Below are 20,709 nucleotides of genomic sequence, written 5' to 3' on the forward strand. Positions count from 1 at the left end.
ACCTGCCCAACCTGGATGGCACAGAGCTGTTGGGCAGGAGGCCATGAGAAACCCAGGCCAGACCCGTGCTGGAGGAGAAGGCCACTGCTGCTGTCCACCCCTGGCCACCAATCTCCCTGTACTCATTAGGGCCACTGAAAAGTTTGCTTCTCTTCCAAGTGCTGACACTTCATTAAGAGGCTGGTGTCACCAGAGGAGCAGTTGTAAAAATAGTTAAAAGTATGAGGCTCATATAATTTGGCTCTTTGTCCCCTGCAAATCCCATGGTGAAATTTGATCCCAATGTTGTCGGTGGGGCCTGGTGGGAGCTGTTTGGGTCATGGGGTCAGATTCCTCATGAATGGCTTGGTTCTATTCTCCCAGGGCTGGGTTCTTACTCTTAGTTCCCATAAGATCTGGTTGTTAAAAAAGAGTCTGATACTTTCCTCTTCTCTCTCTTTCCTCCTCTCGTGCCATGTGACACCAGCTCTTGTTGGCCTTCCGCCATGAGTGGAAGCTTCCTCAGGCCCTCACCAAAAGCAGATGCTGGCACCGTGCTTCCTGGGCACCTGCAGAACTGCGAGCCAAAGAAACCTCTTTTCTTTATCAATTACCCAGGCTTAGGCATCCATTACTGCAATGCAGCTGGACTAAGATAGAGGACTGACACATGGTAATGGAAAGCACTTTAATGACGTCCTTTTTTTCTTTTTTGAGACGGAGTTTTGCTCTTGTTACCCAAGCTGGAATGTCCAGCTTGGCATGATCTGGGCTCACTGCAGCCTCCAACTCCCAGGTTCAAGTGATTCTCCTACCTCAGCCTCCCGAGTAGCTGGAATTATGGGAGCCCGCCACCAGGCCTGGCTAATTTTTGTATTTTTAGTAGAGATGGGGTTTTTCCATGTTGGCCAGGCTGGTCTCGAACTCGGGACCTCAGGTAATCTGCCTGCCTTGGCCTCCCAAAGTGTTGGGATTACAGGCGTAAGTCACAATGTCCAGCCAATGATGTCCTTTGGAAGGGGCTCTGCAAATGTTCTAGACCAGGCAACGGCCCAGAGAGTGAACATTCCAGGTTTTGAGGACGGATGGGTGGTCCCTGTCCAACTATTCACTCTGCTAGTTGTGGCTCAGAGGCAGCCATGACAATATGTAAATGATGGGTGGGGCTGTGTTCCAATAAAACTTTATTTACAAAAACAGGCAACGGGCCAGATTTGGCCTGTGGGCTGCAGTTTCTAAAGATAGGCTCTACATATTCTAACGACATTTAAATCCACACAAATAATACATGTACGTGGCATATAGCTATGTATAATAAAAGCTAAGAAAAGTCTCAATCTTGCTGCAGAAGCCTTGCTGACATTACCGTGTACAGGTGTGCCTGGCTTGATATAACACCTGAGCTCTGGAAAAGAGGCGAGGAGAACACGTTTTAGAAATGAGATCATCTGTGAGACGCCCGAGAGGTTCAGAAGGATCACATGGGGAGTCCTTTCTGGGAAACAAAGAAACACCTCTTTATTTTGTCTAGGTTTTTATGCTCTGGTTGGCTCCAGGTGGGGACAGACCTGAATTCTGGCTTAATGAGTAATAATTCATAATTAGAGTAATTAGTGTAATTATTACGCTACGGCCTTTGAGCACCTTCCATGCGCCAGGCGTTGTTCTAAGTGTTCTGTGGGTTTAACTAATTAAATCTGCATAATGACCACATGAGGCAGGAACTGTTATGACTCTCACTTTATGGATGAGCAAATAAAGCACAGAGAGGTTGAGTGATTTTCACAAGGACACACAGCTGGAGGCAAAGCCAGGCTGTCTGAACCACTGTGGGTTATTGAACGATAGTGATATTGAAACACTGTTGATTCCTGGCCAGGTGGGGGCCAGTTCCCTGACAGCTCACAGCCCTCCCAACCCAGACAGTGACAGAGAGAAAGGAAAGGACTCCGGAGGGAGGCACTGGTTCTAGCAGCACGTTCTGGAGAAGGACTTGGTGATTTACCATCCTGCCAGTATCTGAGCTGCCGGGAGGGCACCCTGGGATGCTCTGAGAAGATTTTGCCAATAGATCCTGCTCTGTACCAAAAAAATTGAAATTGGAAATGGTGGACCAAATGCTGGGCTGGGTAAGGCCAGGGAGGAAGGACACAGTGGGGTGAGCAAGGCCAAAGGCAAAGCAAGACCCCACAACTAAAAATGGGTGCAGGAACATCTGGATAAACGTTTACAGTTCACACCCCATGCTGGTTATGTCTGTTTCATGATTCCCATCTCAATGAACTGGCCATGTGTCAGAAGAGAAGGCATCTCCTGGGCACAGCAGGGGTGTGTGCTGGTCTCTGGTTCACAGTTTTACTCCCACCTACAACACTCTATACTTGCTATCTCTATCGGCTGAACTCCTATTCATACTTTAAAGCCCACTGCAATAGCCACCACTTCCGAGAGGCCCTTGAATGCTGTCCCTCACATGAATCTGTGCGCTTAGACGGAGGGGACTGAGTCTTCTTTTTCTCCCACACCCAGATCCTGGCGCAGACTCTGGCACTCTTCTCAGCTTGCTGCCCGCTGCAGCGGCTGGAAAAACCAGACACTTGGTATTGCAGCCTCCCCTGCGGTCATGGATGGTCATGACCCTATGGAATAGTTTTGGCCAAGGAGACCCGAAGGCCAGGTCCACTGGGACCTCTGGGAAAGGCTGGATTATTTGGAAAGGGAGTAGGGGTTGGGGAAGTGCTCCCTGGCACCCCCTCCTTTTTGTTCCTGAGTAGGATGTGCTAGGGGGACATCATACTTGGAGCTATGGCCACTATCTTGCCACCATGAAGGAGAGGGCAAGAGGCCTTCAGAGATGTCACTGCCCATGCAACGGATGGTAGCCGTGTTCTCCTCTGGACTCGCCATTGTGGTCTCAGCCACTGTGAGTGAGGTTTTTTATTGCTTGCAGCCAAATGCTTTCTAATGAACATAAGGTGAATATTTGGAACTTGGAGCGAGGGGGCAGGGTGGTTATAAATTACAGGATATGGGCAAAACACTAGGATGGCTTTCTGACAAATTAAGAGGTCTCCGAGTTATATTCTGGGTTGGGAAACACTGACTCAGCTCTCATTCCTTCAAGGACTGTAGTCATTGGCAAGGAGGATTCATGAGCCCCAGTGACACAGACGGGGGCCCTGCTCTGTATTCAATTGTCCAAAGAAGATCTAGTCACAGCCCCTCATCTCAAACAAACTCTTGGTTCAGAAAGCAGAGGACTAAGGAGAAGTGGTTTCCTTGGATTCAACTGCTCTGAATTTCCCACTCACCACAACACTGACTTCCTGGGCACGCTGGCTAATCCCAAGTATACAGGCAATTACTTGTACATCACAGCATTGGGGACAACACACACCAAGGCTGGGAAATCTCTAAAAAGCCAAGTGAAGGAAAGAGATATAGATTTTAGGTGCAGAGGGGAACGTAGCAACGGAGTGGATCAGAAGACACAGCCGAGGCCCACGGTCCAGTCTGGATCTGATGAGTGGATGTCTGAGGCCATACACTGCCTCTGCTAATGGATCCCTCTGCTAGACCCGAGGACCAGCCTGTCCACAGACGGGGCTTCCAGACACCCCAGACAAGCCACACAATTGCAAAGTCTTTGTCATTCAATGCATCCAGCTGAGCGGCCAACATCCTCCTCTTGGATTCAGCACGTGGTGTGCCGAGTCTTCTCTATCCTTTAAGCGTTCCTAGAACCCAGGCCACCACCCGCAATTCTGAAAGTTGGCCTTGCTCACATGAAGCCCTGCCTTCCCTCTGACCTTCCATGACACCATTGATGCCCTGTCTTTGTGACTGGACCCTTGGCCACGGCATGTGGGCTGAAGCGTCTCCCAACAAGGTAAAGGTAAGGCTGGTTGCTCCTGGACAACCTTGCTCGTTGCACCCACCCAAGGAAGTTCACCATTTGTGTGACCACGTCTACTGCTGAGATGACCTCCAAGAAGCGTGCAGGCAGGGAACCCTCAGAACACCAGGTCCAACACAGCAAGACCCACCAGAAACCCCATTCAGGGCTCTGGAAGCCAGGCTTCCCCTGAGCCAGAGATGCCCACTCCCCCTTACGCTGCTTTGCACTCGACCACCAAAGCCAGGATCCTTGCATACCCATTTCCCAGATGTGTGCAAACTTCTCACTGAGGAAGACATGTCTTAAGAACGAACTGCTTGTCCCAGTTGTGGGACAAAAAGACTCACTCCATTTTTTTTGCAGAAGGTTCCAGTCCTCTGTTCCCTTCCACCATCTCCACAGGAGTCCTCACTGCCATTTCCCACTGTGCCCAGTTAAATGAGGATGTTGGGGGGCCCTCCAAAGACACAGGACAACCCCTTGCACCAATTTTCCCAGGTCTTCAGCCCCAGCCAGTTTCTCACCTTAAATCTTCCCCATTCTCCAGGACTTCCTCATTTCCTTCTCGTTTCCCTTCTTGTTCTTTTGTTTTTTGTTGTTTGTTTTTGAAACACAGTCTCACTCTGTCACCCAGTCTGGAGTGTGGTGGCATGATCTGGGCTCACTGCAACCTTCAACTCCCGGGCTCAACCGATTCTTCTGCCTCTGCCTCCTGGGTAGCTGGGAATACAGGCGTGTGTCACCAGGCCCAGCTAATTTTTGTATTTTTGTAGAGATGGAGTCTCACTTTGTTGCCCAGGCTGGTCTCAAACTCCAGGGCTCAAGGAATCCTGCTGCCTTGGCCTCCCAAGGTGCTGGGATTCCAGGCATGAGCCACCACGCCCAGCCTCCTGCTTGTTCTTTATTAAAGCTGGAGTCATCTGTCCTGCCTTTCCCTGCCTCTCGACCTGCTTTGTTTCCAGTCTGCTAAGAACAGGGTTTTTTGTGTGTTTGTTTTGTTTTGTTTTTGAGACAGAGTCTTGGTATATCACCTAGGCTGGAGAGCAGTGGTGTGATCTCGGCTCACTACAACCTCCACCTCCTGGGTTCAGGCGATTCTCCGGTCTCAGCCTCCCGAGTAACTGGGACTACAGGTGTGAGCCACCATACACCCAGCTAATTTTTGTATTTTCAGTAGAGACGGGGTTTCATCATGTTGGCCAGGTTGGTCTCGATTCCTGACCTCGTGATCTGCCTGCTTCGGCCTCCTGAAGTGCTGGGATTACAGGCGTGAGTCACTGCGCCCAGCCCAGAACAGGTATTTTTCTAACTGCAAACTGTTTTGCTCATGCCCCTATCCCCAAGTCCAGGCTGCACAGGTATTCATTTGCCTTGACATACGTCCTCCACATACCCCCTGATTACCTCCAAACTCCAACACACTCACTCTCCTTAACCAGAGGCTTTCAGAATGCTCACTAGGACAACCTTCCTCCCCCGCCCTCACATGACGGCGAAGAAGAAGATGCCAGGCCCATAACAGGTGACAGCACGGGCTCATCCGTGCAAATGCAGGTAGTAAAACATGCCTGACGGCAACGCTGGGCCCTGGCAGGCCGGTGCTCACAACACACCAAGCCCCGTGGGGAGCCCCTGCACTCATTCTCTCTCTCATACAACACATTGTGGAGGGAGGCACCTTTTTCTTTCCCCTTTTACAAACAAGGATGCTGCGGCTCAGAGAGGTTCAGTGAGGAGCTCAAGGTCACACAGCTGGCAAGTGGCGGGCCTGGGCATCCAAACCCAAGGCCAACTGCAGAGCCTGTTCCCACCACCAGCAGTCAGCCAACCCCCTTTTGAGGAGCAGGGCAGGCCTGTCTCTGGCCCATCAGGGAGGTGGGAGATCTCCCTGCACCCTCGGCCCCCTCTTTTGGGCTGTGCACCTGCCTGGGGCAGTCCCTCTGTGCCTGGCAGCAGTGGAGGCATCCAGCTACCAGCTGTCTCCCCATGACCAGTACAAAGGGCTGTGTCCCATCCCCCTGTGGTGGGGAGAAGTGGGTCAGGGCTGGGCCCTGGTCCTGCCAAGGAATAGAAGGGCACCTCCACTGAACGGGAGGCTTGGGAGGCCTGGTGCCATCTGTCACGCTGACTACACTCCCCAGGGCCTGGAACGGTGTCCGGCACATGTGGGGGTGTCATGAGGATGTCTGTGGCCTGAGAGACAAAGGCCACCGCTGCCTGCTGCCACACTCCAGCCAGACCTTCTGACCCATGGAGTGACAACTAGACCAGGTGCCCCTCCCTCGGGGCCCTGGACGTCCACCTGCCAACAGCTGTATGATCCGTTCCCAAATCCACAGAGCCCAGGGTGACGTGGCCTTTGGGGTTGCACAGTCCCTTCCGGGACCCCTGTGATCACTGTGATTGGAAATGACTTTGGGTCCCACGGAGGCCGATGGGTGGGACGGGGGTTGGGGCGGGGAGGGAGGCAGGATGCAGTCCGCACAATCTGGGAGAGAGGCGGAGTTTCATGTCCCTTTCTGCTGCACATCCTGGCCCTGGGAAAGGGAGCAGAAATCCTGCAGCCTCGGTTTTTCCATCTGTAAAGTGGGGCCATCATGCCCCGTCCCAGGGAGTTACACACTCACAGCTAATGTCGGCCAAAATGCCTTCTGTCAGAGTGGGTTCTCAACCTCTTCAGTGTACGCACTCAACGTTCACAAGCACTCTATGAGTGTCCTGTGATGGCTATAACAACATAACATAAACTTGGCAGCTAGACACATTTAGCCTCTTACAGTTCTGGGGGCCAGAGGTCTCACTGAGCTAAGACTGAGGTGTTGCAGGATGGGCTCCTCCCCGAGGCTCCAGAGGACGGGCTGCTTCTTGTGTTTTCTGGTTTCTAGCAGCCACTACGTTCCCCGACCCATGACCATTCCTCAGATCACTCCAGCCTCCGCTCCCATCGTCCCAGCTCCCCACGCTCTGCCTCTGACCCCCTGCCCTCTGATGAGGACCCCTGTGATGGCACAGGGCCCACCTGCATTCCCAGGACCATCTCCTAATCCACCGCCAGCTGATTAGCTGACAAGTGCCCCTCTGAAGCTTCATTCCCCTTGGCCGGGTGGAGTCCCACACTCACAGGCGCCAGGGGTCAGGACATGGACATCTCTGGGCTCCACAGTTCAGCTGGCCACGCCACCCCAGTCTCTCTCTTCCCCTGGTGAGGCTCGAGGTGGATGAGGCTTTAATATGGAGTGGGGGTGTTTTCAACCATCTTTCTCAGATTGCAGGGTGACTCATCCAACCCCAGGCACCGTCCTCCTTGTGGGGACTCTCAACAGGATGCAGGCACACCTTGGATTAGGTATCAACAAGCAAACAGGCAGGTCCTGCGGCCGAGATACTCCCACACTCTTCCTAGTAAATCACATTCTCCCTGGGCGTGGACCATCCCCATCAACGCTCAGACCACAGGCCAGTACCCACTTAAAAGGCAACTGCCTCTGGGGTGCTGGTGGCCCAGCTGACAGGTACCCTGACTTGCAGGAGGACTCAGAGGACACTGGCTGCTCAGGGACACCTCGGCATCGGTGCCTGGGGCCACCGGCGCCTGCTGGGAGGGTCCTGCCTCTTGAAGCGCGCAGCGGCACCGGCTCTGCCAAGTCCCCCATTCTCTCTGCTGCTGCTCAGCGTGGGGTCCCTTTTCTCTTGGCAAAGTCTGACGGCAGAACCCCCCGCCCCCCGAATAAACAGCTGCTGCACAGAGATGTTTCTCTGCAGTTCAGGATTCGTGTCGGAGGAGAATTCAGAAGTCCAAGCCCATCATCCGATGCTGCCAAATTTCCGCCAGCCTCAGCAGTAACCTTCTCTGGCAAGGTTAAAGAGCCTATCAGATTCCCAGCCCAGAAACTAATTAGATAAAGAGGAAACCTGGGCCCCCTGGGGTATCTCCTCAAAGGCCAAGAGGTGCACATCCACCACGTCCACCCCACCACGCCTGGAAATGGAACCCACCGGCGGTGCTGCCTCGGCCACCCTGGACTGTAACCATCCAGCTCCCAGCCGGATCCCTGCTGTACCTCCGCGGGGGAGAGGCCAGCTCGTTCACATGAAGGGAGACTGAACGGATGCTGGGGCACACGGAGCTCCCCAGATCACTCACAGCAACCCTCCTGTCCATGCCTTTTGGTTTGGAGGTGACCCAAGCTCCGTACCTAATGGAGTGACTTGGGTGGGAACAGGAGGCAGGGGTATCCAGGCTCCACAGAGAAAACCTTTTCTGGATCAACCAGAGCTCTTGGTTTTAGCAACAGAAACCACCTCCAGAAATCTTCTTGAACACAGTGGGGTTCTGCACGGGCTTCAGGTCAAAGATGGCGGAGGGGCGGACATCACCGGACTTTATAACAGCAAGGTCCGGGCATGCTCGGGGTGAAATCTAAGGGAAATACATCTGGGGTGTGGCCTTCACCCAGGCGAGGGGCTGCAGCTTTTCCCTTTCAGAGAAACAGGAGTCCGACAACCTGGGAAAGACTGTAAGGCAGCTCAAACGTGCTGGAGGGTGCGTGGCGGGAGGGCCTTTGATCCACAGGCCAGGTTCCAGGACTGATCCCACAGAAACGCACCCTCAAGGGCACCACAAGGCAGGACCAGGGCTGCTGCTGCTACTGCCATTGTCTGAACTGGAAACATTTGAGCCATCTCCAGGGGACACGCTGGGTCTACCCCATCCCCGGACGGTTACTAGGAAGGACACCGTCTACACAAATCCAGGGGCGTGGAAGTCCGACACCAAGAGAGTGCAGAAACAAACGGCAGGATGGCGTGGGGCGGAGCCCGCGGTGCCCCACAGACACACGAGAGGAGGATGTGGTGACACTGCAAAAGGCCGGCGGGCGGATCGCCGAAGGTCAGGAGTTTGAGACCTGCCTGGCTAACATGGTGAAACGCCGTCTCAAACTAACAAAAACAAACAAATAAATAAGGCTGGCGGGCACAGCCAGCCATGCAGAGTGGCCCCTTCTGGGAAGTAAGACCAGGAGGATGACATTTACTTTCTATATATTTCTGCATTCCTTGAATATCTTGAGATGGAAGAGTGGGCATTGTTGTTTTGTAAAACAGACAATGAAGATGGGAGAGAGAGAGGGAGGAAATGGGGGAGGCAGGTAGGGAGAAGTTTCCAGTTTGCTCAAGGCCACACAGAAGAACGCCTGGAGCCCCTGTCCTCGTGGGTTGGGGAGCATCCTGGTTCCTTTGTTGAACTCACTCTCTCAGGACCCGAGAGCAGCCGCGGATGGAAGAAAATGAAAAGACAAAAACGCAAGTCCTAAGCACAGGAGGATGACGGGAGGATGGGGAATGATGCTGCTCTTCACAGCGCCACCGAGGCATGGGTCAGGTCCGAGGCATGGGTGAGGAAACCGAGGCCAGGGGTTAGGTGACAAGTCTCAGGCAGACCGGCTGGAGTCGGCAAAGCTGGGAAGCAGCTGAGAGGGTGTGACCGCTGAGCTGCTGAGCTGCATCCCCTGGAAGGCGCCGTCTCCCTGATGGCCTCAGTTTCCCTGCTGGTCTCCCTACCAGGCTCACTGCTGGCTCAGGATTTGACAATTACTGCTCCCTCCTTTTTTATTGAAATTTTTTAATTTTATTTTTAGAGATGGGATCTTGCTTTGTTGTCCTGGCTGGTCTCAGACTCCTGTGCTCAAGCAATCCTCCCACCTTGGCCTCCTGAAGTGCTGGGATTCCACCGTGCCTGGCTACCTCCTCCTTTCTTTTCCTTAGTCCTAACCTTCTTCCTGTCTCCGGCCACCTCTCACCTCAGCAAGCTCCACTCTGGCGTTTCTGTGTAACTCAGCAACCTGTCCTCTTCCCCACCCAATCCGTGCTGCCTTTAACACTTTCCTTCCACCCCTGGAACTTGCCGCCTTCTACTCATGGTGCATCTCTGTGTGTTAGCTCACCGATATGCTGATACATGCTCTCGGGAGTTTCCTGTGGACACTGCAACAAATTGCCACAAACCAGGTGGTTTAAACAGTGGAAACGGGTTCTCTCACAGTGCTGAAGGCCAGAAATACAGTTATCAGCATGACCCACTGTGGTGAAATCAGGGCATCGGCAGGGCCATGCTCCCTCAGGAGGCCCCAGGGGAGGACGCTTCCTTGCTTCTCGCAGCTTCTGGTGGCTGTGGGCATTCCTTGCCTTGGGGTCCATCTCTCTAATCGCTGCCTCTGTGGTCATGTGGCTTTCTCCTCTTCTATCTTCATGATCTCCTTTTTTTTTTCCTTTCCAGACAGAGTCTTGCTCTGTTGCCCAGGCTGGAGTGCAGTGGTGTGATCTCGGCTCACTGCAACCTCCGCCTCTCAGGTTCAAGTGATTCTCGTGCCTCCACCTCCCAAATAGCTGGGATTACAAGTGTGCACCACCACGCCTGGCTAATGTTTGTATTTTTAGTAGAGACAGGGTTTCACCATGTTGGCCAGGCTGGTCTCGAACTTCTGGCCTCAAGTGATCCACCTGCCTCCACCTTCCAAAGTGCTAGGATGACAGGCATGAGCCACTGTGCCTGGCCCTGGATGCATACTTTTGAATAAATGAATGAAAAGAGAGAGAGAGACCTGGGTCCCTGTCCCTGCTACTCACTCTTCATATCCATGGTCCCTCTCCCAGGGTCTTCACTGTCCCCGTCCTCCTACTCAATCATCACCCTCGAAACGTGAAAAGTGGCTCCCAGAGCCTGAAACCATGAACGTCTAAAGGCACACTCGTGGCTGGGCACGGCTCATGCATCCCAGCAGTATGGGAGGCAGAGGTGGGAGGATTGCTTGAGGCCAGGAGTTCAAGACCAGCTTAGGCAACATAGAGAGACCCCATCTCTACACACATACAAAATTAGCCAGGCATGGTGGTGCACGCCTGTACTGTGGCCCCAGCTACTTGGTAGGCTGAGGTGGGAGGACCACTTGAGCCCAGGAATTCAAGGCTGCAATGACCTGTGATTGCACCACTGCACTCCAGCCTGGGCAACAAAGTGAAACCCTGTCTCTTAACCCCTATCCCCACCACAAAGGCATACTCTCCGGTTTCCTAGGAGAATCCAGTTTGGTATCTCACGCTCCCCTCACCCAGGAAGCACAGGCTGTGGAAAGAGTATCTCAGCCCCTGCCCGTCACTCAGCAGGACTCAGTGAGTGCCTGAGTCACACCCAACAAGAGGGACAGTGCCCCTGGCCCTGCCCATCCAGTGAGTGTTGTTGGTCCCAGCCCTGCCCTGTCTGCAGCCCTTCTGATAGGTCACATGCCTCTCTCTGCCTCAGTGTACCCCTCAGGAAGAAGGGACTCCAGAGATCCCTCTTGGCTCAAATACAAAGGTGAGGATAATTTGGGGAAAGAGGCAGGGTAATTACTTTGTGCACTTTGGCAGTGGGAACACTATACCACAGAAGGGTGAGGCAAAGGACCCTGGTCAATGCCTGACTCCGACACCACCTTAGTCCCTGCCTCGGGTCCCCGAACTCAGTCCAAGTCATTCCCCCAGGTGGTGTGGCCAGAGGACTCCAGTTCCTTAATCTCTGCCCTCCCATCTGACAGTCTCGGAGGCTTGGCGAAGAAACCCCCAAAAACAAAAAACTGGCAAATGAAACCCAGGAAAGAAAAAAGCTCCCAACCTCCAGTCTGGGCCCCTCTCTTCTAGTCTGCTTTTGAACTCACTTTTTCCACCCTCCTATCCTCCTGCCGCCCAGAAAAGAGCTGCCCTCTTCCTGGTTCCTCCCCTTCGCTCCTCTTAGAGGCCTCAGAGCTCCACGAGGCCAACTCCAGGCCAGGACACCCGAGACACATGGTACCAGCTGCTATACCAGGCATTGGGGCACTGAGCCAGCCTCCACCTTGGCCTTTGGGTCAGTGGAGTCAGGTTTTAATCAGCACATGCCCCTTAATCAGAGCTAAGCCCTGCTTGTTGGTTGGCAGGACCTGGGAGTGCAGCCTCTAGACCTGATCCATCTGACCAAGCTCCCTGACAGAGAAAGAGAGGGAAGCAGGTTCTAAGCTGGACCCTCCCGAAGACTTGGATGGGCTGCATCTCTTCGTAATCCTAAGCATGGGGACAGGTGACTGGTGCTTCATTCTGTCCTGGAGGGAACGGGGCAGCAGAGCCCTAGGGAGGACAGAGAGCAGTCTCAGATCCTTAGACTGCCCTGAGCACTTTTCATGGCACACTCCTTGGCACTGGGGACACAAGTCTCCTTCTCACTGGGGCCATGCTGTCCCTTCCTTTCCGTGAAGTGAATATTTATTGAGTGCTGACAATGTGCCAAGTACTGCCTATAGAGAGGTGTGAGCACAATGCCCAACCTTGGTCCCTTCCCTTACCCCAAGTCACAGATTCAGCCACCCACCCATCCATCCACGCATCCATATGTCCACCCATGCACTCATCCATCCATCCATCCACCTATCCATCCAACCCCCATCCACCCATCCAGCTCCCCTTCCTTCTTCCCTTCCTCCCTCTCTCCCTCCCTCCCTCCCTCCCTCCCTCCCTCCTTCCTCCTTCCTTCCTTCCTTCTTCCTTCCTTCCTCCATCCTTCCTCTCCCTTCTATCCCATCACCATCTACCCATCACTATCACCATTGCACACACCCATCAGCTCCCTTCTTTTCCTTTTCCTTCTTCCTTTCCTTCTTCCTTTCTCTTCCTTTCCTTCTTCATCCATCATCACCCATCCATCCATCCATCCACACACCATCCAGACTCCCCATATATCCATCCATCCATCCACCCTTCCTCCATCTATCCCATCATCCAACCCATCCATCAACTCATCCACCCATTACCACAACCATCATCCATCCATACCATACTATCACCCATCCATCCATCCATCCCATGCCTCCACACTCATGCCAGCTCCCATCTATCCATTCCACCATCCATCCTTCTACTCCATCATCCCATCCTCAATCCATCTATCCATCATCCATCTACCCATCCATCCATTCATCTATCTATCCACCCATCCATCCATCCATCCACCCATCCACACACCCATCCAGCTCCCCATCTATGCTTCCTTCCTTCCATCCATCCATTATCTTTCTATCCATCCATCTTCTCACCTCTCCCTCCACTCATCTCCCCATTCTCTGAGAGCTGGACATTTGCCAGACCCTGTCCCAGATGCCAGAAAGAAGGAGACAAGTCAGTCAGTCCTGGTCCTATCCTGGAGGAGACACAGGCGTAAAAGGCACAGGGGTGGGCAGAGAAAAGGCAGATCAAACTCTTGGCTGCCCTGCGTGGCCCAGGTAATGTTGAATCAGGGAGGTCTGATTGCTTCTCACTCTAGCTCTCCAAGTCAGGCACCAAAGACTCCTCCTGCTTCCTGGAGGAAGGCCCAGAACACCAGGCTTTTGGCCAGAGGCGGGGATCAGTGTGAGCACTTCCCAAGAGCCTGCTGCTTCCCAGACACAGCCTTGGGTACCCCTCCAGATCCAGTCTCCTCATCTGCTCCCTGGAGAGGCACCCCTTGGCCTTGTATGCCACTGGTGGCCCGTGCCTGGACCCCAACTAAGAGTGCTCCTGCCCATCTTGGGCTGCCCTCTGGCCACCCCTGCCCACTCTGGGTCAGGCCCTGGAATCCCAACCCTGCCCAGCCTGTCTCAGGGTTTGCAGTTTTGTCTAAAGTGCATTCATTCATGCTGACCACTGACCAGTGGCTATGGCAGTTTCAGGCCCAATGTGTAGACTTTTATATTCAGAAGAGATCTCAGCGATGATGTAGGCATTTTACAATGTAGCCATCTTACAAATGGGGAAACTAAGGCCCGTGCAGGAAGGTGATGTCAGAACTGGGACCAGGACCCCTGGCACCTGAACTCTCAGGCCTAGGCCCATCAGGCTTGAAACCCGCCTGCTGGAGCTTCAGATCAGCAAGCTTCATTACCCTGTGTAAGACCCCAACTTAGAGCACGAGGTTGGAGCAGGGGTACAGAGGCATAGATATTGCCCAGGGATGAGCCAGAGCTGGCTCTTAGGAGCTGCCAGGGCTGACTGTGGGCACCTCTTTCCAGCTTGCTCAGTGACCTCACATTGGCAGCTCAGAATGGGCCATTGTGGGGTGGTTTGCACCACTGAAATCAGCAAATGCTACCAATCAAGGTGGATATAAGACAGGGGCACGAGAGGGGCCAGGTACAGTGCGGGGGTTGGGGGGTGGGGGGAGCGGTGTGGAGGCAGAGGTCAGCTTTGGCAGCTGTTGTCAGGAACAGCTCCAGAGAGAACATGAGTAAGACCTCTCCTTTGCCTGCCAGAGGGGCTCAGGGATTTTAGAAGACAGGAGATTCCTCTGCAGCTATCGAGCCGAGCTCCTGAGCTCTGGGGGCCCCTGCGCCATCCAGGTGGGGAGCAAGGCAGGCCTCTGGGAGTACCCTCAGTGGAACCCCGCCTGAAGGTGCTGAATCCCAGCCCCCTAAGCCCTCCTCTGCTGCTGCTCCAATGGCCCCACCCACCACGGGTGCCCTCCCCACCATCCACCCACTCGCCACCTGGGAAATGTACTAAACATGGTCTGAGGCTGCTCTGAGCCAGGAGCCTTCCTGTGGTGAGGAACTCAGCTCCCAGCCCTAAAGTAGGGGCCTTGGGTCCAGAACAAAGCAGCCAGACCTTCCTGCCTGGCCCCACAGAAAAGGCCTTCACGAGGGTGTCCAGGCTGCTGAGAGCTTGGCTTCCCTACCCTCCAGCCGGAGTGGTCCTGGGGCCACTTACTCCAACCCGAAGACCAAGTGTGCCCATCCCCAGTGCAGAACAGTTGCTGAGCTGGGTCCCCCCTTCAGGGCGTGAGGAGGCCCCTCCCCTTCTCCACCCTCAGAGTCCATCCAGCTGTTTTCAGAGGGTCTGAGCATACCTCCAGCCAGAAAAACCTACCCTCACCTTGGTCTGGAGCCAAGGTCCAAAGTCCCCAAGTCAGGCACTTGACGTCATAAAACTGCAAGGGGAAGGTGGCCAGGTCGGAGCACACCTAATTTCGCATCACCAAGTACTGGAGAAGGAGGAGTCCAAGCCTGGCCCAGCCAAGCCAGCAGCCCCAGCCATCCCAAGAGACTCATGACCCACTGTGTACCCAGGACACAGCAAGTGTCAGCCTTGTGTTCGGCTCTGAAATTATGTATTTCACAGATGATATCTATGAAATCTGAATCTCAAAGCTCCGTGACAGAGGCAGAATCACAAATGCTCATTTGTAAATGGCACAGGCAGAGCTGAGAGTGGACGATCTTGTTACAGGGCTGGCAGGTGGAGAGGCTGGGAGGGAATAGGGGCTTGTAACTCACGAGCCTAGGCCCTTTGCGCCTCACTGCCCCCTTTCCAGAGAGGCCCCTCCCCTTTCACGACTCAGCAGGGACACTGTGCTCCTGAGACCACTTCCCCCGACCATAGTTCCATCACCTGGTTATCTGTGAGCCTCACTTCAAGATAAACTCACCAGCACTTCAATTTTCAATTTGGATCCTACTACTTGTCCCATAGGTATGTACGAGAACCTAGGTCTGTCTTTGCTTATGAACTTATGATGGGAGTGGGGCCAGGAGCATGTCTTTAAGCCTCTCTTTTTGGTGTTTGACCTGGAGGAACGTGCAGTTCACCTGAGCTCTGCCATGACAGCAGCTACGTGCAGAGATCTGCCCATACCTGGTTGGCTGGTTTGTTCCCAAAGAGATCCAGAAACCACTTCTCTCAAGCTTTAGAAGCTTATCCCATTGTTGAAAGGAAAAGCTCTTGGACAGTAACAGTGTGATTGACAAAATAATAACTTAGATAGATAGGTTGGAAGTTAAGGATATTTCCCAGAATACAGAACAAGAAGGCAGAGAAAAAAATCTTGAGAAAGAATAAGTGACAAATGGGGAGAATGTAAATGGTCTACTAGAGGAAATTCAGAAAGGCTGAACTGGAAGAGGAAGCGATGGAATTGTCAATGAGGTAATAAAATACCTTCCTGAAGTGGAAGCTGCTTCAGTCTGGAGGGGCCTCCAGAGCAGTGAGCTCAATGTGTAAAGGAAGCCCACACTCAGATCCGCCATCAGATTTCAGAACATTAACAAAAAGTAGAAAATATGACATTCCTACGAACTTCTAGAGAGGAAAATAAAAGGTCCCTACCTCCAGTGGAATGAGAATCAGACAGTGCTATAACTTCTTACTGGCAATTCTTACCTGCCAGGGATAAACAGGAACATTGAATAATGAGAAAAAGATCAATTCAGAACTGGGAACAGAACCCCCGGGCATCTGAACTCTCAGGCCTAGGCCTATCACCAAGAAGACATAACAGTCCTGAATGAGTACAAACCTAACCTCGGAACTTCAAAATACATGCAGCAAAATCCGAGAGAACTGAAAAGAGAAAACAGACAAACACACAATAATATTGGAGAATTTCAGCATTCCTCTCTCAGCAATTGACAACAGAGGACAAGTCAGCAAGGCTCTAAGCCATGAGTAGAGGTGGGATGGCGATGAAGAAATGCCTGGAGAGTTCACAGGGAAAATGGTTTTGAAGCTAGACTTCTACAACCCAGAGAACATTTGATAACTAGGGAATTTTCAGACATGGAGGTTACATTCCAGTTACCTTTTGTTGAAGCTGAGGAGGTATCCTGACGGAACAAGGGCAAAGACAAGAAGCAACTCACGTATCCACTAGCTCAGTGAAGTGGAACTGCAGGATGACCGTTGTGTACTGAGAACGGGAGTTCAAATTGGAGCAGAATGTCAGAGGACTCCAACAAGAAGAGGACAGATTCCAGTGATATGTCAGAAAAAGAATGATATTTTAGTGGTATGCTCAAGAAGCCATAATTTTAGGCCAGGTGTGGTGGCGCTCAAGCCCTGTAATCCCAGCACTTTGGGAGGCGAGACGGGCGGATCACGAGGTAAGGAGATCGAGACCATCCTGGCTAACACGGTGAAACCCAGTCTCTACTAACAAAATACAAAAAAACTAGCTGGGCGAGGTGGCGGGCACCTGTACCGCAGCCTACTCCGGAGCTGAGGCAGGAGAATGCGTAAACCTGGGAGGCGGAGCTTGCAGTAATCTGAGATCCGGCACTGCACTCACAGCCTGGGCGACAGAGCGAGACACCCCCCCCCCATCTCAAAAAAAAAAAAAAAAAAAAAAAAAAAAAAAAAAGAAGCATAATTCTCCCACGAGAAAAAAAAAAGGCAATCGGAAATTCCAGGAAAAATAAAACCTTCATGTTGAAAATCATGATCCTAATATTCAGCTGAAATGTGGAATTAACTCTGAACCACTAATAGAGCAGAAAACAAAAACAAAACTCATTGGATTGTGATACTATTAATACTCTTCTTCTCACAGGTCTGTAAAGAGGAATTGGAATCCTAACCCCATTTGTATTATCATCAAAATGTAATACTTTCCATGTGTGTGGGTGTATGTGTGTTTTGTTTTGTTTTGTTTTGTTTTTTGGTTTCACTTTGTTGTCTATGTTGGTCTCGAATGCCTGGGTTAAAGCAATCCTCCTGCCTTGGCCTCCCAAAGTGCTGAGGTAAGTTACAGGTGTGAGCCACTGTGTTCACCCTCCACCGTTTTTTAGCTTCTGAGTCCAATTTGGAGAGAGAACTTAGAACCTATAAATATAAATATACCAAAAGGTCAAGTGATATTGTCTAAAATGCATTAAACAAGAGAGAGAAGTTTGAGAATGTTATTTAAAGGTAATCCATTAGCATACTGGCAAGAACTATTCAAATTTGGAGGTGAGGGTCAAACTATGAAAGCCTCATCTTTTCCAGCAATGTGTCAAGGATGTTTCACATTTTAAAATTAAGAAATATGGGAGTAATCATCACGTTGGGAAGGTACTGACCAGAAGAATGAAGCAGACCTAATTTAAAAACTGTTTTTTGTCTGCCAAGTGGGGCTGTGTGGATGAAGCTGGGTCAGAGTGGGCAGACAATAATTTATTTCTACTCTTAGCCCTATCTCTGTAGTTTAATTAGTTACTTTCATTACATGCATGCAGTACTTGGGTGAAAATTTATGGAGGAAGGAAAAATGTGAAACTGAGAGTTCACTGAGAATGGATGAGGGGAGGAGTCCCTGGGGCAGCCAGACTGTGGGGTGCTATAGGGAACAGAGAACACGGACAAGAGCCAAGGAGCCGGCCCAGTGAAACAGCAGGAGGACAAGGAGAAGGCAGGACTCCTTGACCCTTGTGATGGACTAAAGGAGGGGGTAAGGGAGGAAAGCAAGGGAGAATGAGGAGGGGGACACTCAGGTCCCCCGTTTAGGCACTGGGAGGGCTGTCCATCACAATAGAGACCACAGAGAAGAGCAGCACTCCCTGGAGAAATGACTCACCCAAATGGAGACCTGGCCCTGGCCACCATCTTTACCATGCTGGGAGAGCATGAAGGAAGAGATGGGTCATCTGTGGTTGTGATGCCTTCCTTTGCCCACACCCAGAGAAATACCTCTCTGTTTCAAAAAACTACAAAAGCACTATATACTTGCAAAAATAAAAATAAGGTGCATTGGCTCACGACTGTAATCCCAGCACTTTGGGAGGCTGAGGCTGGTGGATCACCTGAGGTCAGGAGTTTGAGACCAGCCAGGCCAGCATAGTGAAACCTCATCTCTACTAAAAATATAAAATAATTAGCCAGGCGTGGTGGCACATGCCTATAATTCCAGTTACTTAGGAGGTTGAGGCAGGAGAATCAATTGAACCTGGGAGGCAGAGGTTGCAGTAAGCTGAAATCATGCCATTGCACTCCAGCCTGGGCAACAGAGCGAGACTCTGTCTCAAAAAAAAATAAATAAATAGTAAAAAAAAAAAATAAAAATACATAAAATGCATGAAATGAACAGTGAAATAATCTCTTGCCCTGCCCCAAACTATGCCTCAAAAAAGCCGCTATGAGGGCTTCCATATTAACTGCGAGGCCCAGCCTTCAGTTGAGAGTAAGGAACAAATGGGATGTGCTTCCTTCTGTGTCCAGACAGTAGACATACTCAGGAATAAAGCCTTCTTTTCAAGTCTAAGAAATAATAACAAACATATAAAAACACAAAATAATGGCGGAGGAAGAATGGGGGAAATCAATGTTTCTTGCCATTCAGTTCTTACAACCTACACACTGAGGCAGTCTTCTAGAGCACAGAGTTAGGGTTTCAAAGGAAAGCCAGCTACCCACACACGCTGCTCACAACTCAGCACCCCTCTGGATTTATATAGCACATGCCTCTTAGGAGCTGCAAGTACTAAACATATTTTCTCATTCATCCTTAACACGAACACAACTGGAGATATAGAATGAGTTGGAAGCAGCTCTACTTTGCAAACAACAGGAACTGAAGACTCAGGGAGGGGAGGTGAGCTACCCAAGGTTGCATAGTTACTTAGCTGGAAAGCCAGAGAGAAAACTTAGGACCAGTGATTTCTCAGGGTCTTTAGAACGCTTCAGATAATATGCATATATGCTTCTAGCTGCAGGGTCCTTCTCTAGAAAGATCCTCAGGAACCCAGCAACAGAGATTCTCTGTAAGGAGAAGAACTTGGGGACTAGAAGGCAAAGATGGGAGACCTACCCTTCACACGCTATCAATTTCCTGCATATCTTAAATTTTTAAACCAGGTATGTGTATTTCTTATTACTGACTTAGAAAAAATAAACATTGGGCTGTGAGGCTCAAAAGCCATGAAAATGGGGAGCTGTGGACAGTGGATATTCAATGGTGAACAGGCATACTTTGCCATCCTTCTAATTCACTCTCTAAGATAAAACTGGTTTTCTCTAAGGGAGAACAAAAAACAGATGCTCAGCACCTTCTTAAACCCTTTCCTTGAGTGGCATTAATGGACATATTCCTTCCTTGCTGTCAATAAGGATGTGCCTCCGGGAGCTCCTCCCTGCGAAAACCAAGAGAAGGTGAGAGCTAAGTCCTCCGTGCTCTTCCTCACCCCCATGTCCATGCCCCTTTCCAATCTAACTTCATCCTACACCTCAGTTCCATCCACCTCTCTATCCCACCTCCTCCACCAGCCCCAACTACCGTTGCTGCTTGGCCTGGATAATTGCAATTGGGCTCCTCACTGGACTCCATCCATCCTGCCATCTGCTTTCCTCCAGAAAAGTGATTCAGATGATGTCACTTCTGCCTAACGCCCTCCAATGCCTCCACTGCAAGTGTGAGAAGACCCAACTCCTTTCATGAAGCACGAGGTCTTTCTCTGACATTACTGCTTCTACTTTTTCCTAGGCTGTGGCTATTCCTGCAGCGTCGAATCCTCTCATCACCCCAGTGCTTCTGTGCTTGCTGAACCTTCTCTTGAGGGCTGATTCCTCCTCAATCTTTGGGTTTCAACTCAAAAGTCACTTCTTCAGGGAGACGCCCACTCCCTGGCATCCCTACATAAAGCTGGCATGACCCAACCTCCCAGGACCCTATGAACACACTCGTCTGCTTCATAGCATCAACTACAAAGGGAGATCCTCTGCTTCATTTGTTAACTTTATTGTGTACTTTTACTAATTAGACTGTAACCTACTTGAAGTCAAAGAATGTGCTTGCCTTGTTTACCTCTACATCCTCAGCTCCCAGAATAGTCAGGTCTTGATAAATACTGGTTAAACAGATGGATAGATGAATGCAGTGGTTGGGTGGATGGATGGATTGATGTATGAGTAGATGGGTGGATGGATGGGTGGGTAAGTAGATGGGTGGATGGGGGAGGGAACAGATGAATGTGTGGATGGATAAAGACATACATATGGATGGATGGATTCATAGATGGATGGATGGATAGATGGATGTGTGGACAGAT

General features: G+C 51.3%; 1 protein-coding gene and 1 long non-coding RNA gene across 4 annotated transcripts in view; one reads left to right on the forward strand and one right to left on the reverse strand.

Moving 5' to 3' along the window:
- SHANK2 (SH3 and multiple ankyrin repeat domains 2) overlaps positions 1-20,709 on the reverse strand; it is a 667,466-nt gene that overhangs the window by 215,760 nt on the left and 430,997 nt on the right. The gene's annotated exons all lie outside the window — the stretch shown is intronic.
- LOC108538882 (uncharacterized) lies at positions 14,072-20,422 on the forward strand. Of its 2 annotated transcripts, none has more exons than XR_001888217.1 (4): positions 14,072-16,697; positions 19,372-19,519; positions 19,684-19,813; positions 20,145-20,422. It is a non-coding gene; the product is annotated as an uncharacterized LOC108538882 (long non-coding RNA). The 2 variants fall into 2 exon arrangements; XR_001888216.1 differs by having other exon boundaries at positions 14,072-15,385.

The sequence above is a fragment of the Rhinopithecus bieti genome, unplaced genomic scaffold (genome assembly GCF_001698545.2).
Source record: "Rhinopithecus bieti isolate Rb0 unplaced genomic scaffold, ASM169854v2 scaffold_1014, whole genome shotgun sequence".
Lineage (NCBI taxonomy): Eukaryota > Metazoa > Chordata > Mammalia > Primates > Cercopithecidae > Rhinopithecus > Rhinopithecus bieti.